General features: G+C 38.5%; 1 protein-coding gene across 1 annotated transcript in view; it reads right to left on the minus strand.

Annotated features, from left to right (window-relative positions):
- LOC137283190 (uncharacterized) overlaps positions 1–4,668 on the minus strand; it is a 52,068-nt gene extending 47,400 nt beyond the window's left edge. Inside the window, exon 1 of the mRNA XM_067814634.1 lies at positions 4,506–4,668. The gene's annotated coding sequence lies outside the window, so the exon portion shown is untranslated. The remainder of the gene's footprint in view (positions 1–4,505) is intronic.
- Between the last annotated feature and the right edge of the window lie 2,860 nt (positions 4,669–7,528).

Here is a 7,528-nt window from a genome sequence, read left to right on the forward strand (position 1 = left end):
ACGTGATTCAAGTTATTCCCAAACACTCAATGGTTTCAAGAGGGGTTTCAAAAGACTTTTCAGGACAGCAGCTATTACTGTGATCCTGACATTATACGAGTTAAACCGAACCACATGAGAGAGATTCTACCTATGAACAGTACACATTTCATATCGTGTTATGCGACAATCTTATTCACGTCTTTAGACAGACTTAACTTGTAATGTAGGTACTGCTGTATGTTGAGTGGGCAATTACCATGCATACTTTCAATGCCGTGTCATGTCTGAATAGCTTCCCTTGCCCATTGGGTAGATGTAGTATGCTGAATGTTCTGATATTAATATACTACACATAATTTCTGAAAAAGTAACTCCAAAGAAAAAAACATGTTTTCAATAACAAAAGTCTGCAGTAATTTTTCAAGCTGAATCTTTCTTCTGCAGTTTCAAGTGACAACTGTTACACTTTTGTGAAACAAAACATTCTGTCCAGTACACATACTTCACATCTTGGGTAACTGAAATACTCAAGTTAAAATTCTGTACTACAGTTAAATAAACATCCACGTGCAGAATTCAGACAGTAACAATAATACTCAAACAACATATTCATGGAAACGAATATGGGAACACATGAAAGTACCTTTATTCTTTTCCAGAATTCTTCCAAAGTTGCCTATGACACTGTGGGTGAAATTCTGGAATTGCATAAAGGAGCACCTACACTTTCATGTGTTCCCTAATTTGTCTCCATAAGTATATCCTATAATGTATCCGAAAACATCCCTGTTGCTTCATTTTGATACTGCTCCATCAGCTTAGTCCCAGTCTGACACTACTGAACGCTTGCTTTGTGAGTGTCTTCAACATTCAATGAGGACACATCATAGGAAATTCAAAGATGACACAAACTTTACAGAAAACACTTACATCAGACAAGCATCTGAGTGGCATTAAGCAGCAAGTACCATTTCTGAAGTAATGGTGAATTGGAATCATTTCTTCCTTCAAGGTAGTATCATGGAGTAATATCTTGCAGAGAATATTGTAAACTTAGCTTCTTCAAGCTCTTGTAACACTGGATGCTTTGTAGAGGTAATTCCCCAGAGCAATCAGCAGAGCATTTAGAAGAGGTTTCACTAGAATTTAGTTGGCCTAAACAAGGCACAAGCAATTCTTGTGAACTTGACAGGATCATATGAAGGAAGAGCACAGCACGCACTTCCCATCCTTGAAACTGTGGTTCTGCAGTCAAGATAAGGTTTGTTATTTTGACCCTTGATGCAAATGTTATCCTGGTGAAATCATGTCACTGAATGCAGCACAATTTACCAACCAAATGGACATGCCCAGTTCATTGTATAGGCAAGTGAAACACATTGCAAAGTGAATACAGCATGACACATAAGTGTTCTATCCCACTGATTTACACTTGAAAATGTTGATACTGATACCAGAGTACCTTTCGCCTTCAAAGTCAAGAATACATTACTTCCCATGTATGAAACTAGTGCACACCTTGTCATTTCATCAAAATGAAATACAACATAAACATATTTGAAAAACTATATAAACTTTATTCTCATAATGAAAAAATAAACAGAAAGCTTAACATTCTAAAGTTGCAATGATTAGTTAATGTACCTTTGAAACAAATAGTTTCACACCGATCTAAATAATCTCTCAATGTTGAAAGCACCTGTAATGAACTAAAGATTACTGAAATTTTGTTCATTTGGATTTCTTTCTAAAAATGTAAAAATGTGGTGAAACACTTCACTAAGTTAACCTAAAATAAAACTTCCACATTTCTGAAACATTAGGTTTCCAAAAAGACATAAATACGAAAAGAACAATATCTGAGTGAAAACCTTTTCAAAGATGATACCAAGTAAAATGATACAGCAAAGATACTGATTCACAATTCTTACACCCTCTGCCTGCTGTGCTTATACATTAAACAGATAGTTCAGATCTTCAAACCTGATGTGGTTCCAAATTTCATTACATAAGGGCAATGATCAAATAGGTTTTACTACTGCATCTAGAAAATACATTTCATAAAAACTCTATGTTATTAGTTGAGCTGAAATTTGTTCCAGACTTATTAATGTCCATCCAAAACTAAAGAGCAACACCTGATTCATTATAAAATCAGTTCATAAAGTTCTGGTCTGTTTCATATTTATCACGAGATCAGTACACAGCTTGGAAGAAGAGGAGGAGCAGAGAAGTGGGTCATGGCGAGTTGGGACAGATGATGCTCAATACTCCAATTGTAACATTGAGTCTCAGCTCAAGTGATGCTTCCCCAAGGTTATAAACACTTTGGTGAAAATGATGGACAGAGGTACTGTGATGGCAAATTAATCAGGGAGAAACACCTAGTATTCAGGATTTGAAACAAGCATAGCAACTATTTTGTTTTGTAACCTTTCATAAATATTGTTGAAATGTTTACTACTGTCAGGTTTGGGGTCCAAACTTCAGAACAGGTAGTGTCATAATCATATACACCATCATTCAGGAAAAGTGAGAAATGACTCAACATTGAAGTCTTACAAACATCGCATATTGCAATGTACTTCTGATTCATTATGCTTCCAAAGAACTTCTTACAGCTGACCTGTACTCTCCATGGAACTCTTTATTGTTGAGGCTTTAATCTCCAAACTTCTTATTGTAAAATGTTTAAATCTTCCCACAGTAAACTTCTCATGTTCTTTAGTTTCACAAGCAAATAACTCATTATCACTGGCGCAGTTCTTCCCTGCAAGATGCACTTCTGAGATGAGTTGTTCAGAGCTATTATGAAGATGTCCTTGTTATCACTACATCCTCTGCATGAATCACTGTAGTGCTTGTAGTCCAAGTTTGCTAAATGAGATGTCACAGTTCGCATACTGTCATGGAGTGAGTGAGTTTAGTTTTACGCCATACTCAGCAATATTCCAGCTATATGGTAAGTCTGTAAATAATCCAGTCTGAACCAGACAATCCACTGATCAACAGTATGAGCATCGATCTACACAACTGGCATAGGATATGTGTCAACCAAGCCAGAGAGTCTGACCACCAGATCTCCTTAGTCGCCTCTTATGACAAGCATGGGTTACTGAAGATCAATTCTAACCTGGATCTTCATGGATTGTGCAACCATGATCATTATCATAAACATATATAAACAATAAATATCGGCATATATAGGCTATGGTCTTTTCATCTGCTATTACCAGTATGTTATACTGTTTATTAGTCACACTGCACCTTTGACTTTACCAACAAGCATGTTTGAATATGTATTAAAAGTAAATATCAAAACATCAGTTCATTCAACACCAATGCACAACTATGATACATACAACCAATAGTCAACGTTTTCTGACCCAAAACAATAGACACAAAAATAAAACATAATGGACTGGACTTAGCAGTTGATTATTGTTATGGGCTGTAGATAGCTACAGCAAAACACATCATTCATTTCAAACACCTAAAATACTAGGTGTATCAATCTAGGTCATCCTGCAGATTATTTGGTACCAAGGTGTAGCCTTGTGCTTTGGAGTGTAGATGTTACAGATTTTTTTCAATAACACACAAAAACATTTTATTTTTAACAAGTGCCTCTAAATTCCCTTCATCATAAATTACCAGTCCCTAAATATTTCTAAAATCTATCCCAGAAAATGTGTAAATCATTCTTTGAAGAAAGCAAACCAAGCAATAAAAAAGGAACCATAAATTTTAGCAACCACACTTCACTGTGCCATATTTCATTAAATACTAGTAACCCTCCCCCTTTTCCCCAAACCAATAGTCCATAATACTAAATCATAACACTGGTATTATTCATAAAACTATAGAAATATACGAATACGTGTATTTGGTTTTATAATTATTATCACCATTATTTGGCGTTCATACTTCAAGCTTACTTGTGAATGACTCACCATATCCATCTAAAAAACAAAGCGTCTATTTTCATGAATGAGTCATGTCATTTAGGTCACACGGTGGCAGACATTTTCTCGATAAATCTAGGCTACTTTCTTGTATTTATTAATAGAGTTATATATTTTCGGAATAATATTTTTATTATTTTGACACTCTGAAACGTAGTCCTCAATGACCAGGCCACGCCCAACGCCTTTGGTTTACGAATGACTGACCTCAAAGGTTGACTCCCGGGCGCTGTGCTGAGCTCGCTGTTGCCAACTGCAACTGGCAAAACGTGTATTTACATAATGACATTTAGCATCTTCTCTGCATCGCAATTAACGGCCGCATGTGCGTAGCTGCTATCCTAGTTGATGCTTTTCAATTCTGTGCATCACTTGCTGCCAACTATGGCTTAGGCAAAGGTATGGAACCTAGTATAAACAAGCCCAGCATCTCTCCGAAGTCTAGCCATGGCATCGCGAGAGAGCCTGTGGATTGTCAGATTCGAGACTCTACACCGTCCACACACGTGTCCAGCAATCGAGTCTGCGGATCATAACACACTATATCGACAAACCTACCTGGTATATGACGCATTAATATTCACGTCTTGTGAAAATTCAAGCAACGACCAGATGGAAGAATTCTCAGTCTCTCCGATATGTAACTATTCCTGCAAACGCCCCATGAAAACAGCGTAGAATCTAATGGCGCGGTTGCCCGATTTGTGATTGTTATGGGAAACAACCAATCACACATCAGTATTTCGTCACGTGGTTCATCGCGTCAGCCCGTAGCCTACCGTTCAACCAAACCAAGAGGGACTTTCCCTGTCGATATCGGGAGTTTGATAAAGTTCATGTATGGGCGAAGTCCTCGTTTTGTCTTGAATGTTGAAACTTGCATTGAGCGGACATTTATTCATGCTCGAAATAAGACGCCTGATAAGTTAACAAGCCAACACTGACGGTGGTACGAGGAATCAGTGTCTTAGGGCTAAGAGAGCTTCGAAAATGTAGGTCCAGTCCTTGGCTCCAAACATCAAAACTTCCAAGCCATTTTTTAAAAAATTTCTTTACAGCAATATTCAGCCATATGTAGAATCATGACCAATTTATTTTATACATGCGTGAAAAAAATATGTTTGTACGTGAACCATGCTGGCATGTCGGTGACATTCTCAATCAGTACCTTGGTTATGTCAGGGATAATCTACAGCGTCTTATAGGCTTCCTGGTTATATCAAACGCTTTTTGTGCCTGCAACTTGTCACCCCGACAAAAACAAAAATACTGATAACTTATAATTTGAAAAAAATGTTATCTATATATTTGTTTATGCTGGAGTTAGCAGTATTCCATCCACATGTATCTGAGAACGGTCACTAAGTAATAACCGAACCAAGAGGTACAATCATTCCTATTGATCTATAGTCTACGTGACTGAGATGCCATCTGCTACATTGTTTCAGATGCTATGAATCAGCCGTCAGTGAGCCAAGCCCGTTTGCCGCTACTTTAGACGACGATGGGTTATTGAAAACCAGTTATAACCCCGTTGCCCTCGGGGGTAATGACGTACCTGAAACTTATCCAGGTTCGTCATCTATAAGGACATGGTTAATAGATTTGATTGGTAACACTAGTGCATGTTCTTTCTTAACGCAGGAAGTTCTGATAGATTCCCATACTCCATGGACTGTTGATCATGACATCAACCACTGATATTCTGATCCCTTATATACATCGGAAACACTGGAGAGGACCCCTTTTCATTATTTCCTTCAGTGTCCTCTATGTGATAGATTTAGGTTCAATCATACTTCTTTCAAAATAATATACGTTTTCATGCTATTCTAAGCTGCGATGAATCTTTGTCTCAGTATGAAAAAAGTGATAATAAATCGGTTCATAATTTCTTAAATGTTACCAGCCGTTTTCCATAAATCGTGGTGCCGTATGTACTTAGATTGGAAGTACTGATTTCTTTATTTCCACGAATGGAGTTATACACTCTTTTTTAATAGCATTATGTTAAGGAGTAGGATTTATACATATGCTGATGCAGCCTGTTTGCTGATCCCTTTTCCTGTTGCAGTTTGTTAATGTCTAATGTATATTGCATGTCCTTCTGGAAATGAAATACTGTTTAAATCAGTCATGTAGTTCCCCCAAGTAGTGTCCAATTTTTGACAGCGTCATGGTCATTGATCCGTAAAGGTGTGAAGTTTCGCAAAACTTGGACTAACATAAAAACCTGTCAAACTGAGATAACTAATTAAGGGTGATTATGCGAATGCAATCAATTGAGAACAGAACAACTAACGTTCCTGGACACAAACACCGCTTAGGGGTGATAAAACAAGGGCCTTGTTAGTGTGCAGCGTGATTGTCGGTGTAAGACAATTAGACTGAAGGCCAAAGGAAGCTCAGCCGAGAGAAAAGTATGCGAGAAGTAGCATTACCGGTTGAGACGTGTAAATGCAATATTTAAAAAAAGGTAGCTGGATGCTTGCAATCTGGTTGGCTGGGCCATCTGTCATTCGAAATAAGCATATATTACAAAATCACTCGACTGTATTCATAAAATTTGATGAAAAAAGTATCCCAGAAACTCAATCATTTTATGAAACTGTGGCAGTCTAGATTTACCACATTTAGTTTAGACTTGCAGGGTGAGTGAGTTTGATTTTAGGCCTCATTCAACAATATTCCAGCAATATCACGGCCGGGGACACATGAAATGGACTTGTCCCCACGAGGCGAATCGAACCGGGCCCTCGCCGTGCCGACCGAACGCTTTCACCACTTGACTACCCCATCGCCCCTAGACTTGCATGGGTTCTATTGGGTATCATATGTCTTTGTTTCTGGGTCTGTACCACTACTACTGATTGGCCTCTTCACAGTTTTAAGTTTGGTAAACATTGTAATCGTCTTCATTACCTCAGACAAACTGGACTCCGTTCCCCAAAGGGAACTGAATGCCAAGGCAATCACAACTCCCATATCTTGGCCATGAAGATCATTGAAGCGTTCAAGTGGTCTGGTTCGATGACTCCGTTCCCCAAACGGAACTGAATGCCAAGGCGATCACAACTCCCATACCTTGACCATGAAGATCATCGAAGTGCTCAAGTGGTCTGGTTCGATGACTCCGTTCCCCAAACGGAACTGAATGCCAAGGTGATCACAACTCCCATACCTTGGCCATGAAGATCATCGAAGCGTTCAAGTGGTCTGGTTCGATGACTCCCTTCCCCAAACGGAACTGAATGCCAAGGTGATCACAACTCCCATACCTTGACCATGAAGATCATCAAAGTGCTCAAGTGGTCTGGTTCGATAACTTAGTTGACACATGGCATGGTATCCCACATGCATAGATCGATACTTATGCTGTTGATTACTGGATTATAAGGTTCATACGCGATTATTTACAGTCCGCTGCTGTATATCTGGAATATAAGCGTAAAACTCACCCACTCACACATCGAAGCTCCGAGGTGTAATGGGGCCATGTGGTTGGGTCATACTACTGTAGTAATCTTTTGCTTACTTCAGGTTTGGTGCTAGTAAAGTATTTTGTGGGCTAGAAACTTTCA

This window comes from Haliotis asinina, chromosome 5, assembly GCF_037392515.1.
Source record: "Haliotis asinina isolate JCU_RB_2024 chromosome 5, JCU_Hal_asi_v2, whole genome shotgun sequence".
Lineage (NCBI taxonomy): Eukaryota > Metazoa > Mollusca > Gastropoda > Lepetellida > Haliotidae > Haliotis > Haliotis asinina.